The sequence below is a fragment of the Lycium barbarum genome, chromosome 6 (genome assembly GCF_019175385.1).
Source record: "Lycium barbarum isolate Lr01 chromosome 6, ASM1917538v2, whole genome shotgun sequence".
NCBI lineage: Eukaryota > Viridiplantae > Streptophyta > Magnoliopsida > Solanales > Solanaceae > Lycium > Lycium barbarum.
Genome location: NC_083342.1, coordinates 94,044,375 through 94,062,761, shown reverse-complemented (window position 1 = coordinate 94,062,761; position 18,387 = coordinate 94,044,375). Strand labels below are relative to the sequence as shown.

At 33.2% G+C, this 18,387-nt stretch overlaps 2 pseudogenes; one reads left to right on the top strand and one right to left on the bottom strand.

Moving 5' to 3' along the window:
* Positions 1–5,483: 5,483 nt before the first annotated feature.
* On the top strand, positions 5,484–7,318 carry LOC132599817 (myricetin 7/4'-O-methyltransferase 2-like; annotated as a pseudogene).
* Positions 7,319–9,586: 2,268 nt separating this feature from the next.
* LOC132644871 (glycolipid transfer protein 1-like) lies at positions 9,587–10,736 on the bottom strand (annotated as a pseudogene).
* Positions 10,737–18,387: the final 7,651 nt, after the last annotated feature.

The following is an 18,387-nucleotide window of genomic DNA, read 5'->3' as shown; positions in this document are numbered from 1 at the left end:
GCTACGAATTTAGCTGCTCATTATTTCTTGGGGATTTATCTAGAGATTTTCTGACTTGAGAAATTGTCTGGGAATTTCGTTAGCTGCAAATGTTTTCTTGGGGATTTGCCTATGACTTTTGTGACTGAGTGTATCATTCCTTGGAGAATTACCTGCAAATTTTACTTGCAAATTTTTTCTTTCAAACTCACCTTTAAATTTATATATGTATAATTGAAATATTTTTCCTTAAATTAAATATGTTTGTGAGATAATTAATAATTCCATATCCAAAATTGAACAATTGCATAAAAGGATGTCAATAACATAAGTGAAATTAAATGAATATGAAAATGGTAGAATCGAAGAACAAAAAACAAGAAATTAAATGAAATTAGATTAAGCATTAAAATTTATAATATCGATCATCTGTGATAAAGAGAAAATGAAGATTTCTATTTATACTACAAGAAAAGTGCTGATTACATGGGGATTTGCCTACGGAAAACACAGTAAAATCCCCATGTAATTTGGTTACCTCGGATTTTTCTGCGAAATGAAATCCGATGGAAAAACCTTCGTGGGTAATTATTACCTGCGAATTTATAAAATCCCCAGGTAAATTACCTGGATATTATAATCTGCAGGTACGTTATTTGTGGATTTATCTGCGATAAATACAAAAGAATTCGTAAGATTTTCCGAGCAAAAATTCGTCTAAAAAGGAACTTTCCTGCGGATTTCTATAGGAAATATTCGCGACTAATTCCCCGTGAAGATTCCTAAGTAAATCCGTAGGAAGTTTGGAGTATAAAATTTGTGAGTAAAATTTATGGAAATATTCCGCAAGAAGATTCCTAGGAGAAACCCCAAGTAAATCCAAAAGAAGACATTTTCGCAAGAAAAATCCCATGAAACCTTCACACGTACATCCCCATGGAAATCCCCAAGTAATAATCCGCATGTACATTGGTAGGTAAATATCATAGTTAGACAAAAATTTAGTCAAAAACCCTAAGAAAATCCCTAAGTAATATTATTTTCACAAAAAAATCCCAAAGTAATATCCGCATGAAATTCTCATGTAATATTTGTTTTTGCAGGTAAATCCCTACATAAAATTTATGAGGTTCAAAATATTTTCTACAAAATCCCCAGGTAGTTTCTACATTTTTAAAATGCCCTTTTTTTAAAATTCTAGATTATATTCTACTATACAATTCAATAGTATCTATCATATTCGCCATTCTGCATAAGTCTAATATAAGTCATTATAACAAAAATAACATAATTCATAACATCCATATTAATAATGTAATTCTAAAATGAAAAAGAAAAAACTCAAATTTGAATCCTAAGTAGTACTATCAACTACCTGAATCTTGATTATCATCCCTTTCATTCACGTTATCAGAGTCAAAATCACTTGCATCCACATTATCAGAGTCATCGCCACTTTCATCCACATTATCAAAGTCATCATCACTTTCATTCTCATAGCCTTGATTGTCTTCTTGAGATGATCGCTCATTAGATGATGCGTTGTATACATGCTTCTTCAATAAGTCTAATTCTTTCCTCAACCTCTTATTTTTGCGTCGCTCTTCCCGTAATTTAGCGTACAAGTCAGCATTGGATTCTGTTATAGAGAGGCCTGACTGTATCTACAAGAGGGGAAAAAAAGAAAATCACAAGATAAGAAGTTCAATTTTAATTAACTTAAATTTGACGTTGACTGACTTCCACACAACTTGATGTAATTGTCTGCAAATTAACCTTATTTGTTCTTCAAAATAGCTAATATTGATTAACGATTATACAAAGGTGTACATTGTAACCTTGTTTTATATTTGAAATGATATACGGTAAAAACCGGGCTCGGTTAAACCGAACAGAAGCACTTGGACCTAACAATTCTCGAAGAGTGCACCCACAGTTGGCGATAGTGTGAGAAATCCGGCCCGTTGCAGATTTCACTCCACACGGCGCAGTTAATAGTTGTCCAACCCGAGAATTCGGGGATCCGTATCTCTAATTGATTTAGTTACCTTGTTGAATGTAAATTCTTGTACTATAAATAAGGGGGAGTAAATCTTCACACCCTCATCTGATTTTTACAATCTTCTACACGATTGTACCACTAACCTGTTCTCAAAGCTCTGTCAAGCATTAAAGTAATAAGAATTGCCACAGTTTGGTTCGAGTAACTCAGGCCTCAGACCGAGCTGTTCATTGCATCCAATTCCAAGGCTATTTCTTACTCTTTTATTCGCAATCTATATTTCATTTTTGTTATTTTTCGTTCTATAGCAAATCAAATCGCATATCCTTTAAACCACTTATAAATTCAATTGTCACCTTTTCAAAGGGTAATTCACTACTAGAAAAGTGCGAATTACATGGGGATTTTTATTGGGATTATAGATGAAAATTCGCAGGTAACTTAGTTTCCTGCGGAATTCCTACCAAAAAAATCGGAAGGAAAACCTTCGTGGGTAATTATTACCTGCGAATTTTAAATTCCCCAGGTAAATTACCTGGGATTTTGATTCTGCAGGGAAGTTGCTTGCGGATTTTTCCGCAAGTAAGTCCACATGAAAAAAATCCAGAGATATTTTGGCAAAAGAAATTTGTGGAAATAAAATTTAATCATTAATTCTTTTTGTTATTTTTAATTTCTCCATAAGTATTTTTTTAATTGAATTATACACTGTTTATTTAATCTTTTATTTAATCACTTCTTACTAATAATTGTTGTTTTTGTTGACAACACCCCCAATATTGAAACACTTACACCCGCAGTTTTTGTTGACAACACCACAACCCCTCAATATTGAAACACCACAACCCCTCAATATTGAAACTTACACCCACAGTTTGAACGCTACAAACCCCCAATATTGAAACTTACACCCACACACAAAATTGTAAAGATATTTATTTTCTCTATTTTCTGTTGGGAATTCAAACTAAACATTCTTGTAATATGATTCAACTCTAAATATATTTTGTGTTTCAAAATAAAAAATATATATCCCATATACTATGAAAATTCTGTGCTTACACCTCCTATGAGATATACTATGAAAATTCTATGCTTACACCTCCTATGAGATATATCTGTCACTAAGTATATTAAAATAGGCAAATTAAAATTATAAATAAAAAGCTTTTATTTATTTTTATGAATTTCAGAAAAGATGATAAATATTTTAGTTGAAAAATCTTTATTCACGTCTTTGATAAAGAAAGATAACCTTTTTTTTAGAATATGTATCTTTTAAAACTCTTAAATAAGAAAGAATTAAGAATTAAATAACTTAATAAGATGATAAGAATTTTTACGTATTTGAAAAAATATTTTTATTTTTTAAAATCTCTTAAATATAATGGTGTTATTGTGATTTTTCTAAAACTATTTAAAACTGTAATACAATATAAATCCTATACAAGTGAAACTTCGTCTACAATCGGATGTTTCTTCAATTTTCAAGAAAAAGAACAAGAAAACGATTTTGGGAATTAAATATCTTAAATGAGAAAAAAAATTGATAAAGAGATATTTATAAAAACTCAATAACACATTAAATTTTGTTAATAAAAAATTCTCTAAGCAAGAATTAGCAATACACGGTTAAGCAACTAGTAAAATTGTTTTCACCAATTTTAACCACAAAAATAAGATTCAACTACTTCAATAGTATTAGAAGTTAATCAAGAAGATGTTCCCAAAATAATTAGAAAATCACTCAATACTTAAGTAAATCACTCAATACTTAAGTATTACTTATAATATTTACAAAGAAATATATTTGTATAACATACTAAAATTAAATTTAGTAATTTACGAAAATTATTTGTTATTGGATTAGTAATATAAGAAGTTTTTATGTATTTATTTTTTATGAAATTCAGAAAATAGGATAAATATTTTAGTGAGAATCTTTATTTACGTCTTTGATAAAAGAAGAGGATCTTTTTGTTTAGAATATGTATTTTTTAAAACTCTTAAATAAGAAATAATTACAAATTGAATTACCTAATTAGATGATAAGCATTTTTACTTATTTGACAAAAACTAAAAATGCACGGTTAAGCAACTAGTAATTTCATTTCACCAATGTTTTAACCACAAACACAAGATTCAACTACTTCAATAATATTAGAAGATAATCAAGAAGATGTTCCCAAATAACTAGAAAATCACATAATACTAGAGTCTTACTTATAATATTTACAAAGAAATATAATTGTCTAACATACTAAAATTAAATTACATTATTTTTAATAAATTTAAAAATAAAATACTATATAATCAGGATATACAATTAAAAAAAAAAAACTTTTGCTTGACACAAATTTATCTATTGAAGGAGATAAATAAGATTCACGCTAATGACAAATGTAACTAATATTTTCTTACTACTTAATTATTCAATAATACACCATTTTGTACATTTTCTAATGATACTAGCTCAAGATTAATTAAATTTACGATTTTTTTTATTGGATTAGTAATGGCGACATCGTTCTAATGACTTGTAATATTCATACCCAAAACAAATCCTTAACTTTTGCCCAAGATTAATTAAATTTATGAAAATTTTGTTATTGGATTAGTCAATGCAACACTATTCTTAATAGCATGCTACCTTTTTTTTAAAAAAGAAAAGAAAAAGAACTCTCGGTTATTTTCCAATTTACATTGGCACAATAAATTCTTTCCCTAGGTAATAAAATTTCCAGATAAATACCCAAGAAATAATTCTCAACTAAATTCACAACAACCAAATCCCCAAGTAACTCCCCAGATAATAAAATCCTCAAGTAAATCCGCAAGAAATAATTCATAGGTAAATTTGTAGCAACAAAATCCCCAAGTAATTCCCTAGGTAACAAAGCCCCAGGTAAAATCGTTGCAACAAAACTTTCAAGTATTTCTCTAGATAATAAAATCCTCAGGTAAATTTCCAAGAAATAATCCTCAGGTAAATCTGCAGCAATAAAATTCCCAAGTAAATGCCATGGTAACAAAATCCCCAGATAAATCCCCCAAAACAATTCCCAACTAAAATCGCAACAACAAAATCTCCAAGTAATTCCCTGGCTAATAAAATTCCTAGGTAAATCCCCAAGAAATGATTCCCAGGTAAATGCGCAAGTATAACTACATGGGGAATTTCTTGCCAATTCACAAAGGAAATAAAATTTTCATATTTTTGATCTTTTACCTGCGGAATGATACTTGAGGATTATTTCCCTCAAATAAATCCCCATGTAAAATTTTGGCGCTAAATGATGCTAAATATACCTGCGGATTTACCTGGGCTAATCATAAATCCACAAGAATTATCTGCGAAAAAAAAACCCAGATAAAATCCTCATGTAATTCAAGCTTTTCTAGTAGTAAGCTTTTGTCAATTACTATAACGTTTCCGCTGTAACCTTTTTGAAGGTCAACTATTAAATTCATAAAAAAGAAGAAAGAAAAAGACAGAAGAAGCATGGATTACAGTCTTTCCACGACCTCATTAGTTCTATAAATATACATGTCACTTTTTGTTTTAGATGACAACTCTAAGCAAAACAAGTTCATTAGAAATGTCAGCAAGTGAAAGTACTTCCACTGAGCTTCTCCAGGCTCAAGCTCAAATCTGGAACTATATTTTAAACTTCATAAGTTCTTCAGCAGTAAGATGTGCACTTCAACTAGGCATCCTTGATGTCCTCTACAAACATGGTAAGCCCATGAGTCTTTCGGATCTCTCTGCTGAAGTTTCTATCGTCAATTCTTCAAAGGTTTCCCTCTTACCAAATTTATTGCGATTCTTAGTGCATTTTGGTTTCCTAAATCAACATGAAGATCACTATTTTCTTACCCCGGCTAGTCGCCTTCTTGTGAAAAGTGAGCCCTTCAATGTTAGGTCATTCTTGCTTATCACCCATGATCCAGTCTTTTCAAATGTCTGGTCCGAGTTAAGCGCTTGGTTCCAAAATGATTCTCCTACTGCTTTTCACACAGCTCATGGAAAATCTTTCTGGGATTACATTGTGCAAGAAGAAGCCAAAGTACTAGGTGATATTTTCAACGATACATTGGCTAGTGACTCGAGGTTCAATACCAATGTGCTTATTACAGAGTGTAAACATGTGTTTGAGGGGGTAACATCGTTGGTGGCACTGGTACTGTGTCAATTGCAATAGCCAAAGCTTTTCCTAACATAAAGTGCACTGTACTTGATCTCCCTCATGTTATAGGCGACTGCAAGGGAAGTGAGAATTTGGACTTTGTGGGAGGAGATATGTTCGATCAAATTCCCGATGCTAATGCCATCTTACTCAAGGTACAATATTTAGCTACAAAAACCATTTGCGTGTCCCTGTAATTTAAACTGTCCTTACTTGAAATTGCCCTCCACAAAGTACAAATCCTTCACCCCATGGTGATTGTCTAGATTAAAATGCTTTTGAGATAATGTTTTCAGCGTACTTACCAAATGCTAGAAAATAAGTAAGAAAACCTCTTGTATTCTAGGAAAACAATTTTCGTGTTTTTGTGGAAAACATTTTCCTTCATACCAAACACACCCTAAATCTAATTCCAACATTTTGCCTCTCTTTCTTCTTGATCTGTCGTGATTATTTTCGGTCCGACAACTTGAAAAAAATTTACCTCTTGACTTTTAAATTGTTAATTTCCCCTCCACCTCTCCCTTTCAGTCCTTAATTTTGCACTCAACTTAATTCTTCATTGTTTAACAGAATGTTTTGCACAACTGGAGGGATGAAGATTGTGTGAAGATATTGAAGAAATGCAAAGAATCAATTCCAAGTAGGGAAAAAGGAGGGAAAGTGATAATTATAGACACGGTGATGGAGGAGGATCCAAAGCAAAGTAACGATCAGTTTATTCGGGCACAACATAATATGAATATGCTGATGATGGTTCTTTATGCTGCCAAAGAGAGAACTAAAAAGGAGTGGGAGAAGCTCTTCACGGAAGCTAATTTCACTGAATACAAAATAATTCCAGCTCTTGGTTTAAGGTCTCTCATTGAAATTTACCCTTAGCTTGAAGAGGTAGTTTTATTAGCTAATTGCACCATCGTTTCCTTAAATTGGATGTATATGTTTTAGAGTGATTAAAAGGAAAGGAAGTCTTATATATATGTCTGAGAGTGCTCGCATGTTTCTTTAATTTGTAATGGTCTTGGGTTCACCATCGCTCCGTTTAAAGTGTCTGTGTTCTGTTGTATTATATTGGATTAAAAGGGCAGCCCGGTGCACTAAGCTCCCGCTATGCGCGGGGTCTGGGGAAGGGTCGGACCACAAGGGTTTATTGTACGCAGTCTTACCTTGAATTATTACTTTTAAAAATACATTATTTGTCTTGATGACAACTTTAAATTTATTAATCAACAACAACAACAACTTTAAATTTATTAATACTGTATTAATATTTTTTATTTTTGGTTTAATCGTTTGATATTCAAATTTCACTAGTTCGATTAATTTAAATTCGCATCATATAGCATCCCCACTAAAGGAAAAAAAACATTTTCGATTATGAATGTTTCATTTATGAGACTCAAACTCGAAATCTTTGAGCGGTGAAATAACTACATTATCATCAATCTGAGATGATGTTTGATAACCTCAATCCGCTTGCCAGCTCGCTTCCTTTCCTGTTCTCTCTCCTTTTTCTTATATTCTTTTTCCTTTTGTTTGTTTTTTCTCTTAATTGTGTTTTTTCTTGCTTACATGCAGAGGCCAATGGCCTCACATTATCAAAACTTTTAATGTGCAACATAAATTTATGTGTTAAAGAACTTAATTGACCAAAATTGTTCCGGGCAAACTTTAGGGACTACTTTAACCTATTCTCAAACATGAGGGGACCATTTTTGTCACTTTCTGTGAGTAACCATCTAGTTCACCTACCAAATCTTAGCTGTCTTTCGACACAATGCATGCCTTCAAATGTATATGTCTATTGGTTGTTTTGCTTTTCTCAATTGACGTTTAAAGGAAAAAGATAATCAATACTTGAATTGTACGTTCTCATACAATTAATGTTGACGGTGAATTAATTGTTGTTGATGAGCCTTGTATCATATGGGTACATAAATTATTTTTCCGTGTGGGTCTATAAGATTTGCTCGGCGGTGCCTTTGTCAAATTACTAGATATACACATATGAGTCAGACTTCAGAGATGATTGTTTGAATCTAAAGGAGGTTTAGTGGATGTGTCTCTACCCCCACAAGAATTACGGTGAGATGGACAATATTTCTTCATTCATAATTATAAGTATCAAATTCAAACCTTAAGAATGAATGAATAAATGCTAATAGGGATCGCTTTCTCTTTGAAGAGTAATAGGTCTTGCGTAATGCGAATTCGAATTAATCGGCGATAATTCTTCCGAGTGTGTCTTCACTTTCTCTTGTTATTAATTCATTATATGTGTTTAAATTTCAAACCAATTATTACCGATAGAACCTAAGTGGCTTTCAAAAATAAATGTCGATCGGCAATTCTAATCGTCGATCTCAAGCAAGATGTGAGACTTTGAATTAATGCTAATCTCTAATTTTTATGAATGCATGGTGGCATAAGAGAGCTTGTTTTATTCACTTTTAATTTCTAACTAATCTCAATAGAATTAAAGAGCAATTTGTTAAGCAGTTTACTCTCATGTATGTCTGCAGCCTTGTGGTTTGAAAGACAGAAATATGGCTACAATTAATTTCTTCGAATTAATAGGAAAATTCAAATTTTAATTTTTCGTCTGACCTTTTAGTACTAAATAAAGTGTTGTTTGAAAGGGAACCAAAGAGATGTTCAAAATTCTCCCAATTCAACAAATCCTCCGCTAATTAATTAGGTACTTACCTGTAAGCTACAATTTTTTATTTTTTTTTATATACATACATAGTATAATTTCTTATAAAGAGTATTCAATTGACCACCCATCCACCGATGCTCACCCTAATGCCAACAATAATGTCATATTATCAATCTACTTGCTTTTCCTTTTTCCTGGTGATATTCAACTAGAAACGTAGGTTTTTAGTTACACTTCATCTTATATTTTGAATGATTTAAATCTTGTTTGAGTTAGAATTCAAGATTATATACTTAATACGTATTGTATGGCTTCGAGGAAAAGAAATAATTTGAAGCTAAAACAGATGAAATGGAACTTTGAAGTCTGAGTAGTAAGTGTGCACAAGAAAAATGAGAAAATTACATGCATGTCACGGTATTAGATTTAGGCACATAAATAGCCCACCATCTAAAGTTCATCAAAAATAGCAGTTGTTATCACTTTTTAGACATATTTAAATTTGGTCAATTAGCCCACTAAACGAGGGAATCACTTTTTAAATTTTATCCCAGGAATCAGGGTTTCACATTTCTCGTATACTTTATCTCACCATTTATTTTCTTATAATTGTTTTGAACATTTGGATTTGTAAGCATTATATGCATTTTAACTTAAAGGTTCAATTCAGTGAATATTTGCTAAACTTGCACGGTATAACCAGATGCTTTTTATATGACAGTTTTATATTTTATTACAATTGAACATATCACTTTTTTTTTTTTTTGATCTAGAAAATGAAATTAAATATTTAGAGTCAAACATTAATTCTCCAGGATTACTTATTGTCCTGAATCCAGTTCTTTTCATTATAAGTTACAAACCAACGGACAAGAAAGCTCATTGTCTGCTGCTACAGTTACTCATGGTACAACAGGATAAATCAGGAAGTATGGTTGTTTCAGAAGTTCCTCACAGTGTCGTTGAATCTGAAAAGAGTTGCAAAACTTCCTTTCGATTTAAGATACTTTCAGTTCATCCATTCCCACGCTGGCCAAGAACTTGTGGTTCTCCTCGAGAAGCGGTGAGATTAGAAAGAAGTACAAAATTGTTCAATGTCACTGTTAATACCACCAGTACCACATATAACATCCATAAATTTCTTCCTATCTGGAGCGAGCTTCATTGCCACCGTAAAACTTGAACTCGCAAATCATCCATGATACTCCCTCTGTTTCAATTTGTTTGAACCTATTTACTTTTTAGTTCGTGCCAAAATGAATGACCTCTCTCCTAATTCGGAAACAAATTCACTTTATGAATAATTTACGGCCACATAAATTTTCAAGACTTATTTTGAACTATAAGTTTCAAAAGTCTTTCCTCTTTCTTAAATGTCGTGCCCAGTCAAATGGGTTCATATAAATTAAAACGGAGGGAGTACTTTTTAACGTCTTACTGTAGGAATCGGAGCAAGCTTGTGACATTGCCCAGTCCCCATGCTCCAGTAAATTTTTAAACAGCGCCACCAAGAAATCCATGGCCCTCGTCAACCAAAGAAGACCATTTGTGCAACTGGAAGAGCCTTTTGCCGTCTTCGCTTCAACCTCTTCTTGCACCATGCTGTACAAGTTTGTGTATTTTGTTGGGTTTGACAAGTACTTGTTTTCTAACCTCGTAATATTTCCACCAATATCAGACTAGACCGATGCCATGGCAGCTCCAAACTTTTCTATAATGGGTAAGATATGTTTGCAGGCATCTAAGAAAGGTTTGGTAAGCATTACTCCTTCCTCAGACTTGACATGTTTGATTCCTTCTAGAGCAGGGGCGAAGACTGTGCCTTCCATTCTTCTGCTTTACTTGTGAATATGCTTTCTCTCTAGATATTTGAGCTTCCGAAAAACGCTATTGAACATATCACTTGCATATTCATGGTATATTTCTAGAATAAATAAAGATTATGTTATATTTTTAGTATAAATTTATTATAAATCTGGTATATATGTTATATAAATTTATTATATATAATTAGCATATTTTTGTACAAAATTTATATTTATTGAATATAAATTTATACATACATATTCGTGGTATATTTCTGTAATAAATTTATTATAATTGGTATTAATTTTATCTATATTTAATATAAATTTTACCTTGTTTTGTTTCCAGTTTGTTGAATTTTTTCAGATGACCAGCCTACATGCCTCTATAAAATTATACATCAACTTTTATAAAATACAGTTATCCTTTTTTTTTTTTTTGGTTGTATTTTTATGTTTGAGAAATCAATTCGGAAGATAAAATATTTTAGCCAATAAATAGGGAAGGAAAGGTTGGGGTTGGTATACATGATTCTCTCACACTGGATTCCTTTTATTTAGGAATTAGTTACGGTGTTGTTAATATTAGTTGCCATAGAATGATAATCAATTAATGATGCTAGTAAATATATCTTAAATATTGCAAAGTTGTGTTTTTTGCCCGATTAATTGACAAAATAATAAAAAGCCCAAAATATGCCTAGCACATAGTGACCCAGATATGGAACGGGGTGCCAGGATATTTTTGAAACTTTTACTAAAAACAGGTAAATTGACCCACAGAAAAAGTTCTCGGCGGATGGCATGCCCTACGCGGTGTAGCACATCGTGGCAGGCATATTGTTGGCATGTGTAGAGCACTTTTGTTAATTAAGGTTATTTAGTCACGTGAGTGTTTCTACATAGTATAAATACATGTAAAATACGTTTTAAAAGAACTTTTTATCCACGGAAGAGTGAGAGGACAGCTAGAGCTTGGAGACACGAGAATTCTAAGGATTCCATTAATGATCAATTGAGTACGACAGTTTGGATTGAGAGGTTGGTTGTACTATTTTCTAGCTTTTTATTCTTATTTTCAATGTGCTTCTCCTTATCTATGGAGTAGTTTTCTCATACGGCGTAAACATATGTAAAGGTTATCACTTAGTGGTCGTTTGGTTTGAGGTCAAAATAGTCCCGGGATTACAATCCCGGGACTAATTTATATCATCTGTTGGTATTATTTTATACCATCTTAAAGATGGTATAAAATAATACCAGTATAAGTGGATTAAGAAGGTATAAGTTGAGTTATTCCAGCACTAATTTTTATACCACGTTTGGTACAAGGTATAAAATAATCCCGGGATAAATCTATACCTTATACCAAACGTGGTATAAAAATTAATACCGGCATAACCCATGTTATACCTTAAACCAAACGACCACTTACGGTTTTAACTATTGTTTAATGCTTAGAACTTGTCGATGGATTTTTAATTGAAATTGTGAAGTAATCGTTATTTCATTTTTATAGTAAGAGAACTGTTTTGGTGAATATCTTCACATGCATCGTATGGTTTGATTTTTATTTAATATATAATTCTTCTAAGTAATCGAAAAAACTTATAAATCATTAATCTGAACTTAAGTTAGAAAATATTAGCAAGAAGTTTTTCTTCAACAGATCTTATCACAATTTCTGGCACACGTTTGATACATTATTCACTAATTTATCTAATGAAAATTGAGTGCATTCGAAAGAAGAGAAACTCCGTTGTCACGGATAATCTAAATAATTATTGAATTCGCAAAATTCGATAATACCTAAAAGTGAATCTTGAATACGAGTAAAACCTTAAGAAATAGTTTTGGTTGCAACTCTATGGCCCGTTGATTGTCCTGGTTTGTCTCATTGCTAATTATCATTCCTTACTCACTTTTCCGATATTCTGTGATCCTCTTTACTTGTTCAATTTCCATTGCAGTCATCGTGGTTTATAACCACGTCCTTAACTACAAGAATACTCATCCCAGAATCTTCTACCTTGCATTCGTGCCATATCCACATATTTAAATTATTACTTCAATTTTGCAGTAAGTTTTACTGCAGAAAACCAGCTGAATTCTCTGAATTTCAAACCATTGCTGATTGCACCAATAGAGCAATCCGTGAAGGAAAATATTTTGTTGATAAACTCTATGAATCACTGAATGCTTTCTACAATCACCATAATATAAAATAAATAGCAGCAGCCCTATTTATAATAGTGTAAAACCTACTTTAACTCAAAATAGGAAAACCTATTCCTATACTAATTTGACTATAAATCCTAACTGGACATGGATTAAAATACCAAATCCTAACCAATTTTGGCTTCCTACAATTTTAAATTATTATTTCCAACTATCCGTAACTTTGAATGAATCACGCATATGCAGAGTATACGAATCGCTACTTGTTTTTTTTCTCTTGCTCTGTAAATAAGTAAAATCAATGCAAAGCTAAGAGAAAACCTCATATTTTTGCATAAATAATAAAATATACTCACTGTAATGTAAATATGAGAACATTACAACAACGGAAATGGAGATTGAAGAGGTATAATTGGAGGGATTAGAATTGTGGCAGCGCAAACATTAAAAGGATAAAAAGAACACTCCAAGGTGCAAAGAGAAGAAGATAGTATGGCTGATTTTTCAAATTACTAGGTTTGCATAACAATGCTTCTTGCCTTCTTGGTTAATATTTTCAAAAATGGCCCAAGTAGGGAGGATATTCCGTCAAATTAAATTAGATTGAGAAAAGAATAAAAAATGCTTCTAACGTATTGGATTCGGCAATTCGCAGTAATGTCCTTATTTTGAGATGGTCTTTAATTTTTGTCCATTAAAATAAAAGTATTTAACTTTTGTCCTTTTCCTAAAACCTCAGGGTTCCAAGTTCGAACCCTGCTTAGGCGAAAATTTTAAAAAAAATTGCAGGACAGAGGTTGCCTAAAAATTCTATCCCATCGGGTATAGTTTGCAGGCAAATTATGCCTGATGGGGCAGAGTTTGCCTGCAAACTATGCCTTAGGTAGAGTTTTGCAGGCAAACTATGCCTTAGCAAACTCTACCTTAAGGCAAAATTCTACCTTGCGAATTCAATCCTCTGCCTTGCGAAATTTCTTCTTTTTGTTACTGAGCTGGGATCCGAAAGCAGAACCTCGGGGTATTAGGCGAAGGGTAAAAATTAAAGACCACCAATTTGAGGGACAAAAATTAAAGACCACCCCAAAGAAGGACAATCCGCGCAAAAAAAATGTATTGGATTTGTTTTATGGTTGTCCTTTGTTAATCTATTGACTCCCTAAAACTTTCACCGTTTTCTTTTGGCTTAAAATTGCCCCTAAAACTAAAGATGCGGATTTTTGAAAGCCAACAGGTTAACTGAGAGCAATCATAAGTCAAATATGATAGTTTTGGGACATTTTTTGCCCTTTTCAATTTTGTTTACTTTATTTATTTATTTATTTATTTATTTATCTATGCTAGTAATTTTCTTGGCATCGATGCAATTCATATGGGCCCTATAAGACAATGTGAGACGCAAATTCGGGATTTTAGCTTGATGGAATCAATATTTAAGATTCTTAACATTGCAGTCATTATATTTTTTAATTTATGGACTCATATATATATATATATATATATATGAGTGTGTGTGTTGTGTTGTGTTGTGTTTCGCATCGAAATGTTGGGTTCAAGGTCTGCTTCGCGAACAATATGTTACGGATTCAAAAAAAAAAAAAAGGGGGGGGGGGGGGGGGGGGGCATTGGCACTGATGCCCTTATTTTGTGCTCATCTTTAATTTTTTTCCCCTCATAATAAACAACTTTTTTCGTGAGGCATAAGTTTACATTTTTGTGTCATAATATCCCACAAGTTATGCCCCACATGACTTTTGCCCTTAATGAACTTATGTCCCGATAGGCATAATTCACATTGCTAAAGGGCAAAAATAAAAGACCAGCCTATCTGAAAGGCAAAAATTACAGACCAGCCCGTTTGAAGTGCAAATCGAGCAATTTCTTCAAAAGAAAACAAATGCATTCTATATTGGACCTTGAAGTAATTTTTTTAAGAAAATCCCAGGCTCTAAGTAGGAATAGCGACAGATTTTGTTGTTTAGTTTAGAAATTTTTTTGTTGTTAATTCCTATTTTCTTAGTAGTAGATTTTTCCCCGTTATGTTTGAACAATGCATTCTGCACAGCTGAAGGACGAAGATTGTGTGGAGATAATGAAGAAATGTAAAGAGTCAATTCCAAGTAGGGGGGAAGGAGGGAAAAGGATAACTATAGCCTCGGTGATGGAGGATTAGAAGGAGTCTGACGCCGAAATGGCACAAAAATGGACCAAAATTTTCAAAAGGGATTGTGGAATTTGTGATAGATCAAAAGGGCTAATCGTGCACTGTTGCACGATTTACTCCACTTCATTAACGCCCTTCTTTTCCGTCTGTTTACTTAAAAAAAAAGTGAAAAGGCTAATTCTATCACACCCCTACGAGGAGTATGACGGGCTCTGACCCATAGGCCGGGAACCAACTGATTTATCTGTTACTTTGAACATTATAAACCATAACTCAAAGAACACCTGCACACAGAAAAGGCCCAACGTAGGAATATCCATACATCCAGCACATATGTACATATGCGGACCGACAAGGTCGCCACAACATAATGTATATCACAAAGCCGACAAGGCTAACAGTAAAGTGTCAAGAGCTCAAAATAAGGCCGACAAGGCCACCAATATATTATACAACAATATGAATCGGTGGAGTTATAAAACATCTAACTGTACACACACGTCTACGAGCCTCTACATAGAACACAAATGATCGTAAGAACAATACCAAATAGACTGCAACCCCGAAGTAGGTGGAGTGCTCTTGAGAATTCGTTGATAGAACACCTACGGGTCCGATCCGTCTCCCGGCCTACCTGCAGGCATGAGCGCAGCATCCACAAGAAGGAACGTCACTACGAATAATGTACTGAGTATGTAAGGTATGAATAACAACATAATATAGATATGAAAGATAACATGGAATATGAGTGATCACCTGTACATCTGGATGCCTCATAAGGCGGTGTCATGCATGCTTAGCCTTTTAAAAAAATATTCTTATACATATATATAGTACCATGCCCGGCTATTAAGGCTCGGTGTCATATATATAGTATCATGCACGGCCATTAAGGCTCGGTGTCATATATATAGTATCATGCCCGGCCATTAAGGCTCGGTGTTATCATCGTTAGCCCGCGTCCGGGGCAATATCATAACATGCCCACTGCAGTGGTGTGCACATCTACGGACCATGCCCGACCGACTATAGCGCGGCGTGGTGTGAGAAAATACATACATACATACATACACATATATATATATACATACATACATACATATATATATATATACATACATACATACATATATATATATATATATATATATATAAAGCATGCATGAGAGCCCAATCAAAAGCCACAACTATATCAGAGTGACGTAAGGTCGGTAGCCTCCGATTATATTATGGATCAATCATCATTGTTTATCCCACCTTGAAGGAACAATTATTATAAGGTGAGATCAACAACAATGAATAAAATCGAGAAAATCATGAAATAAGCTCAATAATCTCATAATAGCATTAAAATCATAAGCTTTGGAATTTCTAGAATTAAGATCATCATCATCGTGTTCATCATAAAAAACTTCTCATCTTAAGTATCATAAGAATTTTTTTAAGAATCATGAACTTCTAACTTTTGGAAGTAAGAGAATTATGGAAACATATATGGAATCATAAAATAGGAATCATGCCTTTTGAGCAAAATTATAGGATGAGATCAACATCAACAAACATAATCAAAATCTTGAAACCAGCTCAGTAATCTCATAATGACATTAAAACCATAACTTTGGAATCTCCAGAAATGGGATCATCATAATCCTCATCATGGCCCTTATAGAAAACATTCGTCTTTAGCATCATAAGGATTTTGAGAATCATGAACTGCTAGTATTTTCGCAAATAAGGTATTATGGAAGGCGTGTATGAGTTCATAGGAAAATAATCATGCCTTTAAAAGAAAGAGGAATAGCCTTAATATTACCTTTTTGGTCGCCTTAACTTTAACTACTCAACGTTTGTCCTCCCAGGCTCGTAAATCTATATTCAAGAAAATTTATACTATTGTTAGACTCACCTTTATACGCTTGTCTTAATCCTTCAAATGAATCTTTCTAGAGTTGCCGAAATTCGGGCAACATCTCCCCTGTTTATATGCCTAGCCCGAAATCATAATATCAACAACCAATAAACAACAACAATACCAACATCATCAAGACCATTATCCATACCAATATATTTCCTAAAACATCCCACACGATGTTTTCCAAATTTCTCAACTAACCAACTTGTGATACTACTATTTAATAACTTTATTTCCGTAAAGAAGCCGAAATTAATACCAATAAGGAGAGATTCATACCTTGTCCTTGTTAGAACAATAATATCTCCAATATCCACCTTGAATCCAATCCGAAATCCACCGCAAAACGATACTATAACTGTAACTATGCGTTACCCGAGCCTTGATTAGCCAAAAATCACTTCAAACCCTCACTTTTTATGACATATTTGCCCCTATATGTGTGCGGGGCTTTAGGATCGGTTTTTTGGAGCTGAAAATGGGGTCTTGACCCTTTTATAGGTGGGTAAAGTCGGTGGCACTGCAGCAGTACTGTAGCAGTACTGTAGCACGCGTTTCTACTTTGTCAGCCGAACTTGTAACGTCCATAATTCTCTACTCCGATGTCCTATCGACGAGAGGTTTGTTGCGTTGGAAACTAGACTCGACGAAATTCATTTTAGGCTTTTAAAACACCTTAAAACTCCTCATATACCTGGAGATATATCCCTCCAAATTTGACCCAAAATTTTGTCCTTAATTCTGCCAACTTTTTCCAAATTTTCGACAAACTTATTTTTTTTTATTTGCTTGGTCCCGGAATCTTCCAACCCCCCCCCCCCTGCATACTATTGATCATTTATTATACTTGATAATAGGCATGTTCTCATGTTTCAAGGTTGTCCTTCCCAGTTACGACTTACAAGATCATGATTCATCCTTTACTTAAACAATATACTTAATAATGTTTCGTTCCTCACACTCCAAAGTTGTTTTACCTAGCCATAACTCGACATACTTACATTCAAATTTAACCGATGCTTCTCCGAGGTACGGGATGTAACATTGAAAGGGCGGGGTATAACAAATTCTTTTTGCAAATCGTGTACAGGCACACGATTAAATTTTAGCAAATCGTGTCCATGTACACTATTTACCTTGTATATATATATATATACATATATATTTTCATTTGTTGCCACATTTGATTCAAGAATATTTTAACTAAAACAAAGTCATACAATATTTAAAAATTTGTGAAATAATATGTGAACATACAAAAAACACAAAAATAAGTTTAATATACATCACACATTATCTGAATAAAACGTCACACAATAAAGACAACAACATATTCGTAGAAGATTACATAAGGAAATAATGACCTAGAACTTAGGAAAAAACATAATAATAAAAAGACAACAACAACTACGGATCTCGCAAGGGGCAACGATTCTTGTTATGACCCGTTTCCTTGCACCTACTACACTTCCTAACCATGCGAGCAGGTGATATATCCATTTCA